Below are 14,764 nucleotides of genomic sequence, written 5' to 3'. Positions count from 1 at the left end.
CCTCACAAGGAGCCTCATGATGTGGATCATATAAGAATCACAATGTGTGCACAAAACTCATCGTTGCGGCATGTTGCTTGGGTACTCTGATACGTTTGGAAAAGTCTTTGACATAAAACATTGAAGTTCTAATCTTTATTGAAATTAAGACATTAAAGTATTCAAAGTGTTAAGGCTCTCATTTTGATGAGTATTTGCACCCCCCCCCCCCCCCCCCCAAAAAAAAAAAAAACAACTCACAATTGTGAGTGGATGTATTGAATTGACCATAGGAAAAATGTACAAAGAGGCCTCAAGCTCGTGTCGAGCCCTGAGCAATATCATACTATAGCAAAAAGCTATCAAGCCTCACCAAGGGGCTAGAACCTACTCTAATTCTTGCTAGCCTAGATCCAACAAGATGGTGTCTATGGCCCTATACCACCCGTCCGATTTCTTGCTTTTACCAATGGATACAATCAATTTACTGCTTTATTGCATGATCTCTCTCGATGAAGCTAGCATAGAAAAATCATTCTCAAAGATCCAACAATTTATGACCTTCCAAATTAGCAATACCTAACAACTGGCATGCAAACAAGCAGCACTCGGTTTTTCATCACCATCCCTCCTAGGAACAAGTCGTTCTTGAAAAACCCGTTTTTCCATGTCTTTTCTACCCATTTGCAAGTTTTCCATGCTAGGCACTCCTTGAGAAGGTGAGGGATGTTCTCGAGCCATTCTGCACCTTGAGCATCTGTTAGATCCAATCCCTCTGGTAAGAACCTTTACTCCTATAAGGAAAGCCACCCATAACACCTTCCAAAGAAGATTATTCATCTTCATTGGCCATTTTGCATTTGAGATGTTACTTGCTATCACCATCCATCTTGCCTCCAGCCATTCCTTTCCTCAAATCTTATTAGGGGTGAACCAATCAGTTGATATCATTAGAGTGTGGTATATATCCTTGGTTTTTTGTTTGCAGAAGTGCCTACTCCTAGGCCAATGCCAAGCTTTCCACTCAAACATGGACTCACTCATCGGCATATAGTAGTTTTCAAGCCCTTCCAAAACTCTATTGACTAGCAGTCTTTCAGTCCCACTGAGGTGGAAATGGGCACCCAGGTAGTATGTTCCTTTCTAGCTCCTACTATTGCTATCCCAAAAAAGTCCCAGCTGGCTGAGACCTTTATTGTTGATCTTTCTGGTAATGGCTCTTCAAAATTTATTCAAAGAGATGTTTCTTGATTTAGAGAGCCAAAGGGATCCATGAGAGATAGAGTTTTGAAAATACCGTGTTACCACCCCCCACTCTAGCATCTATGTTGCTCTAGTAAACTTCCTCACTATGACGGATGTTGTGCCTCCCAATATAAGGTTGGACCACAAAGGGACAAGAAACTTGTCATGCATCTGTAAGCCTTTCCATTGGCCACCTTGAGAGAAGAGTTTTGTCTTGTCAATCATTTCCTTTGCCATAATAGCCCACACTTGTTCTTGCATAGTGATTGATAGTGTGTTATGTTGAGCCCCAAGAAAGCATGGAGGTGTCAAAAGACCTTTCCTTTTGAAACTATCTCTCCGATCCACAATGATGGGTGCCGTTTTTTGAGAGTCGGATCACCCTAGATTTCTCAATGTTTTATTTTGGCCCAGAGGTTGTGGAAAATGCTTGCACCATTTCCAGCACCTTCCTAACCAAATTTGCAGACAAGCTTTGAGAAAGATAAGGGAGTCAACAGCAAAGATCTTCGCTAGGATTTGGTCATTGTTAGGCAACGACAGTCCTTGGATCTCCCCTCTCACAGCACCATCCTCAAGCATGCTAAGTAGTGGATGTGATCCAATGGCAAAGAGCAGAGGGGCTAGCAGGAATCCTTGCTTGATTGATGTAGATTATGCATTGTTGTTGCAAGAGTCACTTTCAAGAAAAAACAAGGCTAAATAGCATGTAGTTGAACAAGCCTTTATTGTTGCTCAAAGAGAAAGTGGTAACATTAATGTAGCCCCTTCTCATGGTTCTTCGGCGAGTGGAAAATCACCTTTTTCCAATACTTATGTTGGAAACACCTCATCTAGAAATTCTGGTGAAAAGGGCAAAAACAAGATGGGCTGTCATCATTTTAAAGCTAATGATCAATTGATCAAGCAGTGTCCAAAATTGAAGGAAAAAGAGTCTAAGAAGAGAGAGGCTGGTTCCACTACAAGTGCAAAAATTGTAGAATCTTTTGTGAAAGGAGATTGTGATGTTGATGTACATGCAGATTAGGATTTTAGTGTAGAGTGCAGTCATGATCCTTCTGTCCATGATGCATGTATGTCAATTGCTCTAGATGCTCATGTGTGGTACTTTGCCAGTGGTGCTACAAAGCACATTACCTCTCATTGTAACTTGTTTACCTTTCTTGAGGATGTCCCTCATGGGAATTCAGTCACTCTTATTCAGTCAAGGGAGTTGGAAAGATTGTGATGTCTGCTGCAAATGGTAAGTATTCTTTCACATTTGTTGATGCACTTTATGTACTTGGGATAAAAAATAACCTTTTGTCTATCTATACACTTCCTAGACTTGGTCTTGTTGTCAAATTTGTGGATGAAAAATGTACAGTTCATTATCTCAATTTTGATGATGAAATTGTTGCGTCTGGTATTTTATGTTGTGGGTTGTATAATCTCACTTTGTATGATGAGTGTGGGAAAAATTTTGCAAATGCAGTAGTTGATTTAGAGGTTGTTTAAAATACAAAACTTTGGCATGCACATTTTGGGCATCTGAATTTTGCCAGTTTGCTAGGAAGTGGAACAAACAAGGCATCTCAGTTGTGAGGAAGAAAGTGCTTTGCATCGACTCAAGTTTCTTACATAAACATTCCATGTAATCAAGGAGGTGTCCAAGCAGGTGCCATGGTGGCCAATTAAGAAGGTGATGAACAAGATGGTGGACCGGTGGCTGAGGAGACAGACACCCATAAGACAATATGGGGAATTTACCATTTACCAAAGGGTAGTAGAGTTCAATGTCAGGGGTGGTTGGGTTCTAGAGCCAAAAAATGCAAAAGAAACCTTAAAAACAACAGTACAGGCACTGTTGCACCATCCTTTTGGGGTATCAAAACTGGGAAAGTGGGATAGATATTGCTCATGGTAAAGGTTCAAAGGCCCAATTGATGTGGTTTTCCAATGATAGTGTGGATCACACATGTAAAATTTGTAGCATGATCATCCAATACCCGACAAGAGTACCCAACATATGGCCAGTGGAATAGGAAAAAAACTTTTGACTGCTTCTACACCGCAGAATTCAAGAGGGTTCAGAATAAATAAGATCGTACTTAAGGAAACACACAATGTGCGTTATGTTGTTGAGGAGTTTCAATTCAAGCCTCCAAGAGAATTGACTAAGTAGCTACCATGAAAGCTCAAATTGTGCACCATACTATTATTAAGACATGGCATGCATGAAAAATTCATGGTTGAAACAACTAGTCCACAAGTTCATGGCAAGTCGTACAAAGTTCATTGCAAGTAGCCCGATGTGTATTTTTGAAGACTTTGTAGAGAGAGTGGCACAAATCAAACTGTACATGGCTTGCAAGAATATTTACAATATGTTCCTTCGATACGTTGGCTTGGATGTGAATCATAACATGCTGATCCATCAGAATAAGCTAACAAATAAGGATCTGCTTCAGGTGTTCAATTGTTGTCATACGACTTAGGCAAAGAGCTCAATGTTTTTAATGTATCCCAGGAATCTCCTAGCCCTTTGATTTTTTCTTTTTTGCATTGTAATTCCTTTTTGAGCAGCTCAAGAACATATTTCGTGATCAAGTCCATCACTTGTATTTGCTCTTTTTTCCACTAGATGGTGTCTATTGAAGAAAGTCTTACATGCTATTAATAAGGGTTATGATGTTACCAGCTTGTAGAGAGAATGTCACCAACATTTTTTTCATATAGAGAGAGTTGCACTAAGCGGGTTGACGTTGTGTTTTGAAAGAGATGGTCTGTCGACTTGTGGAGATATGGTTGAGAGAATTGCTCCAAGTGATAAAAGGAAGAGAGAGAGAGGGGGGGGAGAGAGAGTTAATAGTTATTGTATCATTTTAGGGTCTCATAAAATAAAATAATAACAACATAAGCTCCCTCTAGAAAGCTCTCTCTAATAGAGTCTTAAGGAAGCATTTTCACAGAAATCAACATTTTAAGGAAAGCTCAAAAAATCTTGCTCTAAAGCTCACTCAAGAAGCTTGCTCCGTTCCCATCCCCCACATTCTCTTGTGAAACTCACTGTCGTCTTGCCAAAACATGTGCTTAGTGTCCATTGGATGTTGAGCATTTATATTAAGAGATAATTTATAACATTTTGGTGGATATATATTCAAACAAATTGCTACATTGTCATGCTTTCTTTATGGGAATTTTAAAGTTATATTTCCTTTTGATTTTTTTTGAAACTATTGGATTTATACAAGGGAGTTATTTAAGGTGATTGAGCTACAATCTGGTCCTCTCTCTCTCTCTCTCTCTCTCTCTCTCTCTCTCTCTCTCTGGGTTGCTCAAATATATTTTCTCACTTTGCAATAAGACTCATATGATAATAGCCTGTGATACTTTTAAAATAGGGCACTTCATACAAATGCCATGATAGAATGTTTGCAATAATATTGAAGCCTACAATACTAATAACAACCCATTTTGGTGGTCTAAAGATGACAACTTGGTAACATCATATCAATTCAAGCTCAAGTATTTTATACCTACATATTTCAAAGCCCTTGATAATGTGGACCTTGTCCTCAGCATGTGCAGGGCTCCTCTATAATGAAGGATTAAAAAAAAAAAATTAATGTAAAAACATGTAGAATAAAGATTTTCTTATCATTTAGCTAAGAGTAGATATGAAATTCAAATTATTGCATACCTTGAATGTAATATGGTGCATCATGGAGGGTGTAGAAACCCATAGGATGTGGAACCATTCTTTCTCTTGTCTTTTGTCTAAAAAGGATAATTAAAAATTTAGAGAGAGAAAGAGAGATGAAAATAGACAAAGAAGAATTTAATAGTACCCAAATTCCATAGAGAATTTCTTCATTCATTTTTTTGTTTAGAAAGATAGATTGAAAATTGAGAGAGAGAGAGAGAGAGAGAGAGAGAGAAAAGAGACACAAAAGACTTAAAAATTTCACGATTCCACAAATAGAGCATAAACAATACAATGTAGAAGAGACAATAGAAAGGAGTTATCACTCAAACCATAGCCTCTTAGAAACCACATTAGGGTTACTATAAGCTTAGGGACCTATGTTATATACATTTTGCAAATTTTGAGGGAATGTTTCAACTTTAGTGAATATCCTCAATCTATATGGTGTAATGTGATCACCAACAACCCCCACTTCTTGTGCATTGAGTGGCCATCAGTCACTCACAAACCAAATATTGATCAAATTTGAAAGAGCTCTCAATCTAAAGAAATAAAAACATGGTAATGTCTTAGAAAGGTCATAGTCATATCTCTCTCTAAATACAACTTTTCATAAACACCTATGATGATACACCCTCAATGATAGTGATCTCTACAAAAGCATCTATGAACTATGGAGTGAACAATGAAAACTTAAGACTATCAAATTTTTTACACTAAAGATTTTATAGTATAACATGAGTTGTATCAAATAAGATCACCAAAAACATAGCCAAAACTCTTTCCCTCCATTGTGGTGGATCTTCAAAAAAGTATTTCAATGTGCAAGACAATCTTGACAATCTTCTTAAGTAAGCCAAAGGTCGATTTAATATTCCACTTTGAAAAAATAAGACAAATAACTTGAGTATATTGAGTAACGTGACCAACTATGTAAGATACATTGTGTCAAGGATCTATTTTGTGGCTATACTTTGATCTAAAACGCATCAATTTAGTTTAATATTTCTTATCACATTATAAGTATAATAAAATATCGACAACTATGCTTACTTAAAGTTATGAGTTTTCTACGTGTGATACTTCCTTGAACACAATATTTTGGAGTATAAAATGACTTTGCTTGAGTATCTCCAGTATTGACGACAATCTTCATAGAAATTCTCATACGTGACATCACAATATATAATTGTCCATGAGAGAAGATTGATGATGCAAGATATGGAACAAGAATCCCTAATGTTCACCCTTGTGATTTTTTTATTGTCATTCCAAAAGCTAGTCTAATAAAAAATTGACGCCACATCATTTGAAATGGAAGACCATGCGAGGTTCCAACAACAAAATCTATCCTTGGAATAAAGACCCTTTTTGCAATAATTGATTATGCGGTTATCTTTGCCTCAATTACCTTGCAATGCAAATATTTGCATATTAGCTTGGTTCCATTATAGAGTCATTTCTTAGATCCAAATTTTGCAGTAGCATGAGAAGGTCTTTTTTTTTCAAGACCAGAGAATAAGGTGAAAAACCCCTACCAAGATCAATGTTATTTAAATATTCAACAATGTACAAATGTGTGTTTATCTCTAATATGCAAAGTGCACTAAGATACTTTTATAGTCTCCATACAATCTCTGCAATGCAAATTCATTGACCATAGCTACCTCCTTATTTTGAGGAGCGAGTATTTCTCAATCTCTAAGAAGGTAGCATGTTCTGACACATGACACAAATCTCCATATATGAAGCTAAAGAGATCTCCATGTTTTTTGTTGGAACCATCATCTACAAAGATATCTTGACTATATCTAAAACTTCTCCATCACGCACGTCACCATTGCCTATGTCAAGCACCCAACATGAAAAACTTTGTTGAAGCATATATGTATGACAACTAAGTATACACATATTCCTGGTAAGTTTCAATGCCTTTATGCTTTTCCATATGTAAGAATGACACAATGCTGCATTTACAATATTTGCATGACCTTTATGCACAACATGTAGTATTTGTTCGAAGTCTCTACCAAACAGAAGAACTTTGCCACCAAATAAAGTGTCTTGCCGGCTAATATCCCTTAAAAGTCTTGTCCAATGTCTCAAGTGCATAACAATGTATCATGAGAGCTGACTAGGATCCCATATAAACAAAGTTGCTTTCCTTAGGACTTCTGCAAGTTGACTATTTGTCTTTATATTGCAAGTAGCTTCAAAATTGAGCTCTGAAGGAGTCTTAAATTTAAATTGATCCATTCTCTTGTTAGATATTTGCAAAGCTACAAAACCCGATGATGCACGTGCAAGAGAAATTCTGCATTGACCTCGTACTCATTAAAGTAGTGCATTATAAAGATATGTCTTTCCTGAACCACCTAGACTACCTTTCTTGATTGTCCATCAATCACTTGTAGAACTTGGTCGTAAGCATCTCATTGATCATCATTCAACAAAATGTTCATTTGATTTCCAAATTACACTGCTCATCCACATTAAACATGATCCCTTTTGCCATAACATCACTTTCACTTAAAGATGACATTGTTGGGACTAGTGCGCATGCAATAAATAATCACAAAGCCTCTTGCCATGTTGTTGCAAGAAGCTTTCTATGTTAATAAAATCTTGTTTTTTTTAAAATCCAAATGTATGCTTGTATCTTGAATACACATCCGTAAAGCATAAGCATAGTCCTCACAAAGTCAATACAGAATTATCCCATAGGACGTAGTGACTCACAAAGAGCTATCACAACTGCATTCCATTTTGAAGAGACGAGGCCTCTTCTTACAAAAACAACCATTCTTGATCATCATGTAACAATCCTCTAGCTATGCAAGCTTTTTAAATGTAACTTGACCATCATACATCCACAACTATTTACATCTTTTGCAAGTATTTAGCAACATTTGCATGTAATATACTTCACCTATAAGCAGAACAATATTATACATTCTTTTAATAGAAACATAAGTTTGTCTTTGACACCTACCTTATCGCTTTTATTCCAAATCCAAAAGGCTATAGGCTTCATGATAGCTCAACAAACCATTCAGTCAAAGTAGTTTTCTTATTTCATTCTTTAATTAGCGAGTTGGACAGTCATCACCGTCTTGAAAAGTAACCATACTGTGCATGTGAAGGTGTACTTATAGAAGAAATAGTGGAATTTTCACTATGCATATCAAAACCATATATTCACCACATAACCTCAGATCCTGAAGCATAAGGTGCATCAAGATAACTCTTGATTTCATCAACGACTCCTTTAGAATCTTGAAGCACTATGATCATGTCCCTTGTATACATACTTATAAAGATATTTTATATCGTTGACAATGGAGCAAATCTCAACATTGATATGTGCTATATACCTCAATGATAAAAATGGGCTATATGGAACAAGCCAATGATTATCCATTCTGAAATCTTTTGATTGAACAAACCTTCCATCATCATTGTTGCAAATATGCACAGATATCCACTTTCTCTACACAAGTATAGACATAGAAAATTTGTGTGCGGATTTAAAACTACATTTGCCATCGACCATACATGGAGCATTTGGATTCAAAGGACCACATGGCCCATGCACATTACCGAGGCTCACTACATCAAATAATTCCAAGAATACTTTTTTTATTAGGAAGCTTTGTATAAATCAATATATCATAGTGAAATGCAATTACAAGCTTGTACTCAAATGCAAGTATCATTAATATGTGAGCATAAGTAAAGCCTCTCCTCTGAGACTCTATCACTAAGACATGTTCGATAACCTCCCTAAATACAAAGCATTTAGTAAATAAATGCATCATATCTTTAAAATTTTGATAAAATACACATGTGGTCACATAGTGATGATCAACTTGTTTAGGTAATAAAGCATCATCTATTTTCTTCCAATGTGGATTGCATGTAAATGTGATGAATAAATCAAGTTTTATCCTTACTACATACATTTGCCATTGAATCTTAGTATAATTGGCACATATATCTTAGAAATCTAACAAAACAAGAGGAGAATATAATTTTTCAACCAGCATTTCAACTCCATTTTGACCCTCAAATCTATCTAAGCCATCTCTAGCCTCTACCATGTCCACCAAACCTTGATACACTTCAACACAAAGCGTTCTTTAATTGTTTCTCATCCATAGTAGCCGTGACTCCTTCGTTGTGCTATAAGAATCACTATTGAAGTAGCATGTCCCCTCAAAGAAGACACTCCACACTATCATCTCTTATTTGTAAGAGAGAGTTATAGTATTGTTGTTGATTATCTTACCATTTGTAATCTCTAAATAAGGATACCACCCATATTCTCCAATTATAAACATTAGAACATATAGTAAAGATATATAAGCTCAATGCATAAACACAATGGCACGATACCCAATATTTTGCTCATCTCTTTCTCCAGGCATTATGGTTGGAACATCAAAACCCCAAGGTGCAAGATATTACCAGCTATAACATTGACACTCTGCATATAACCATTTGAATATTGGGAACAATAGAGTCTCTCAAGATATTAAATGCAAACCGTAGAGCATTTGCATAGGGATTCACCCTATGCATCATTGCACATAAACACTCTAGGAAACTACCATTTAAGTTTAGAACATGATGTAGTCTATTACTTAGCTAAGCAAAGTAATAGACTACATCATAAATATATAGCTAAGCAAATTGTGGATCTTCATTGGATCCTTTAATTGGTGTTTGAGAACCAATGTAACAATGAAGAGAGCCATGCACTTTATGTGTGTATATACCCCTCCCACCATAGTTAATAGTCTCGTCAATATGAGCACAAAGAAACACAAAAGTAAGTACATTATTGTAGACTCTAATATTTTGCAAGAATCATTTATTTCTCACTCTAGTTGAATTTATCAATTCCTTTAGTTCATTGGTAGCTCATCCAATGGAAGCAACCTAGCTTTTCCATCAAAGCAACAATATTTACCTACAAATGTCTCAATGGTCTTCCCTTTCCACCCCTTTGGTCTACATTTAGAGCAAACATATTGTAGGACACCTAAGTTGTGCAATACACACTTTTGTAGAAGAATAGATGCCAAAGAGCTATGGCATAGAAGAGGAAAAGTTGGATATTGAAAGTGGATTGACAAACGATTATTTGTTACTTTGGAATAGTTTCCCTCTTCAAGTACATCAATATGATTTGTGGCATTTTGATTGCATTCAGAAGTTATGTTTTCCTCTCTAATCCCAACGTCCATGGCTTTGTTGCTTATGTGATCTACATTAATCAAGCATTGTCTATCATTGCACTCCATTAAGGTAGCATTTTGTAGCATTCTCTTAGTTCTATCTCGCACTATTTCTTGTCTTTCCCTACGAGAATCATCAAATAACCAACTTCGCCATGCATAACCAAGAGACAATATGCATGGTCCCGACACCATCTAAATATCACAAGCAAAAAGATTACTAACATAAGATAACATATACTTTTGTTCAAATTAAGTTCAATTGTGAAGTAATTAATCTAAACTTCAATAAATTTTAATTAGAAGAACTTGTATAAAAAAAACATTGAAAACGTAAACTTTGATGAATATACAATGACAGGCTAGATCTTTCTTCTAGAACCATGAGAAACTTGGTGTGGCTTTGACCAACTATACTTGTCTAAAGCATTTAGCTTGTTAACATGTTGCAATATTAACTTGATTACTACGTTATGGTTCACATTAACTTTTGAAGATTCTCAAGAGATGCTAGTATTATCCTTTAAGTTCAGGCTAAAAGTTTGCAATTGACTTTTGAAAATTCTCAAGAGATGCTATTATCATCTTCTAAGTATCCTCAATTTGAGATATTTGTTCTCCCAAGTATCCCTCCACATTTATTGCTTTTACCTTCTCTCACAACTTCCAAATAGCTCCACTTTCAATCTACAATGTAGAATTGAAAGTTTCAACAATATCAATGATATTGTTTTGCACAATCTCAACTCAGTTGCAAGATTCCTTGACCTCTTGAAGGCTTTAAACTATCTACTTTTTATACAATCCCCCAATATTTTTGGGCTACTCTCTTCACAACATATAAACTACAAATTGAAAGTGATGACAAAATATCCTCCTCCTTTGATGGCATGGATATTTTCTCCATTTTAAAAGCAATGGCTCTATTGGTTGCAATAGAAAGAGGTGATGCACAGTCTCCATTTTACTATACACATAAAGTTTGAGAGGGTAAGCATGACAACCAAAATAGAAGGAATAAATATATTTTTTAGTAGCGTATCCAATCCGCAATTTTTTTATGTGGATCACTAGAAGGGTTTTTCAAGATAACACTGCCTTGTTGAGACAATCTCCTGAGTACTTACCACCAACATCTCCAATGTCTGCTTGAAGCTACAGAGGTGTGATTGTCACCCTTTGGCCCTTGGCCTCTTTTAACTTGAAAACTTGCCTTGGTTTCCTTGGAATCTTTGCTTGCAAATTCTCATGTCGACTTGTACAATACCTTCTTCTTTACTCGAGTGTGGAATAACTTTGAGTTCAAGCCTCGAAAAATAATCCAACATAACCCCCAAATCAATTGGAACACGGTCCAAAAAATTAGTTGATGTAGTAAATTTACTACCTTGTCATAGTCAGGAAGATCTATGATTGTAAGGTGTCACAATCGGGAAGATCCATGATCCTAAGGTATGCGGGGTGTGCATGGAACCTTAAACAACTCTAGGTTTTTGTCTTTCTTTACCTTGGTAAGTTGGACACCCACCGTATGAAGCCAAGCTTTTTTTAGGCAATAGCACCGTAGAGAGAGAGAGAGAGAGAGAGAGAGAGAGAGAGAGAGAGAGAGAGAGAGATGAATGAAATGAAATGAAAAGTTATATTAACGTCTTCAAAAGGCCAAAGTGACCTATGAGACCAGAAAGTTACAATGCGGTGTATCTGATACAAAGTCAGATTAACAAAATAAATTAAACTAGGATAACAAAATATAAATACTGTTGGACCCTAAACTAAGCAGTAAAATGTGAAGACAGTATGGGAGGGGAGCAGAGATCCATCTTCATCTGCACTCTGGACGACGAAAGAGTATGGTTTGAATCCTTTTTTGTAGCCTCTATGGGGTCCTAAGTTGGTCGATGTGAGCCAAGCAAAAACTAAGCAAAAAAAGGGGGCGGCTTGTTGGGATAGCTGAATCACAAGAGATCTAGCATCGTTCGTTGGAGAATCTCATCAATTTCCTCCATGGTTAGTAGTATGACCGGGCGTCTTGCATGCCTGGCCAACGTGCTCCGAATTTTCTGTCGTAGCCTCCGTCAATGCTGTGTAGTTCTTCGCAGTCGCGGGCGCCTGGATTTCACCAATTCAATCTCTTAGTCAATCAGTATCCCTCTGGTGTGAGACGAGGGGGAGCACTGCTGTGTAAGTGGCTCTTGCGGCTGTCCCGTGTCTGCTCTGAAGAAGTTTGTGATCCGTCTTTGAGATTGGCTAGCATCGCCATTCATCAGGCTATCTCTGTGTCTGCGCAGCTCAAGCAAGAACAAACCCAGACATCTCTGATCTTCGTATCCCATGACTCTTGAGAGTGGTCCAAAACCCTCTCTGAACAAGCAATGGAAGCAGCCTCGTATCTCGTAGTAGACGGGGCAGCGGCATGTATAGTGTAGCTCTGTCTCAGGTTCCATGTTACACAAGGGGCATGTCATGTCCTCTGCTGGTACTCCGTTGTATCTCCCAGTCTTAGTCCGCAACTGGTGAGAAGATGTGCGTAACTGGCCAATAACACATCGTATCCCATGAGACAAGTGGGTATCCATGTATCTGGGTCTCGCCACAAAACCATCTTCCGTAAGCTGGAGAAGGTGGTCTCTGTAGAAAGCCATCTTCGTGCCCAATTCCTATGGGTGTTGTATCCATGTCCTCCTGGTGTCTAGTTGGGTCAGGTCTTGGCGGATGAGCTTGGTGATCTCTAACTGTGTAAGAGTGAGAGATGGTGCATCCAATGAGTAATGGAATGGTGGCAGCGTGTCTATGCTAAACCCATGTGCCTGAAACCATGATGTCATCTCCCCATACTAGCATGGTGTATCTCTTTGCATGGCTAACTGTCGAGAGGATTCAAGTGCTATGTGAGCATATCTGTCTCTAGGAAGTTCCCATGTGCGGTTTATGAAGGAGACTGATCTGGTGAGCGCCTCCACCACAAGTGGGGGGGCCACTAGCTCTGCTCGGATAATGGCCCGTGGTACTGATGCCTTGGCTCTAATGAGCCGCAAGATCATAGAGACGAGAGGTTTCTCCATGTTCCCCCATCCATCTGAGCAACCCGACCTCCCGTGGTGATCTAGTGAAGGTCCCCATATCTCGGTTCCATAGAGCAATGCTGAAGCCACCAAGGTCTCAAAGAGCCAGAGCTTCGTCCGGGGCTCCTGAAACGGAACCTACGAACACATCCTCTCCAATCTACCCAATGCTGCGTGGGCTCTAGTAAGTCTGGTCTCTGCTGCTCTTCTAAGTGAGAATGCAGGTCCGCTAAAAACCACTCCAAGGTAAGCGTAAGCGTCTGTGTACTCCACAGTCTCTTGGCCTTATGTGAATGTAGGTGTTGACCTCCTGATCCACTGTGGGGTGGTATTAAACACCATAACCTTGGTTTTACCCAGGTTGACAGACAAACCACTACCGTGGGCAAACGTATGCAAAGCATCCAATTGACGTTGCATTCCCTCCGGGGATTCGGAGATCAACACTATGTCATCAACATATAACAAAAGTGGAATCCATGTCCCTACCAACTGAGCACCTTTATCCCCATTGCTATCAATGTAGTCAGAAATCTCAATGGCATACATACCAAAAAGAGTAGGAGAGAGCGGGCAGCCCTGCTTCACCCCAATAGTGGAGTGAACCGGTGTAGAAAGTCCCTTCGGGGTGCGTACATGCCCTACTACTGATCTGTACAATGCCATGATCCCCCAAATGAGTTTTGTGGGTGCTCCCATTTCCTGTAATTTGCGCATCAGTCTAGCTCTGGGTACCATGTCGAAAGCTTTACGGAAGTCCACAAAGCTACAATAGATCCGTCTCCCATGAGATCTGCCTTCCTCGATGATGGCCCTGAGTGTTAGGATATGGTTGAGAGTAGAGAAGCCTCTCCTGAATCCTGCCTGCCCAGTTGCATGTATTCCTTCCCTCTCTGCTCATCTACTTAGTTGTTGCTCAAGAATGGATGCATACAACCGTGCCAGTGTGTGCCCAATCATAATAGTGCGATAATTCCCAGGCTCCATGGGGTCTCCTGATTTGAAGATAGGTACGATCTTAGATAGGCTCCACGTGTTCGGTAGGCCCTCACACATGGCACGGTTAAACATAACTGCTAGAAGCTCTGCTAGTAGGTCTTTGGCATGCATGAAATGTTCAGCGACTAGCCCATCATGATCATATGCTCTCCCACTCTTCATCCTGTCAATAGCGTTCTTCACCATCTCAGCGGTGAAAAAGACACATGCATGTGGACATGGATCGGGGGGGTTGGGGAGGGGCGGTTGTCCAGGTACTGTGTACAAAGATGATGTGTATTGACCCCAGGTCTCTATGGAGGAAATACCGGGGGGGGGACTGCTCATGAAAGAGCCGCCACGCCTCACGCGAGTCCTGACTTAAGAATAACTGATATAGATCCTACTCAAGTCGAGCCAAAAAATCCCTCTTCTTTCGCCGCACCAGGCGTCGGAAGTCAATCTGTGAGTGACGTTTCCCAGCAGCACCTCCCTCTGAAGTCTGGCTCTAGTCTGGCGGCATTCCTCATCGTACCATCTTTTCTGAGGCATCCTCCCTAATCGGCGGCTTT

Source organism: Adiantum capillus-veneris, chromosome 2, assembly GCF_014529385.1.
Source record: "Adiantum capillus-veneris isolate H3 chromosome 2, ASM1452938v2, whole genome shotgun sequence".
NCBI classification, from domain to species: domain Eukaryota; kingdom Viridiplantae; phylum Streptophyta; class Polypodiopsida; order Polypodiales; family Pteridaceae; genus Adiantum; species Adiantum capillus-veneris.
The sequence above is the reverse complement of the archived record's forward strand: the minus strand, read 5'-3'. Positions refer to the sequence as shown.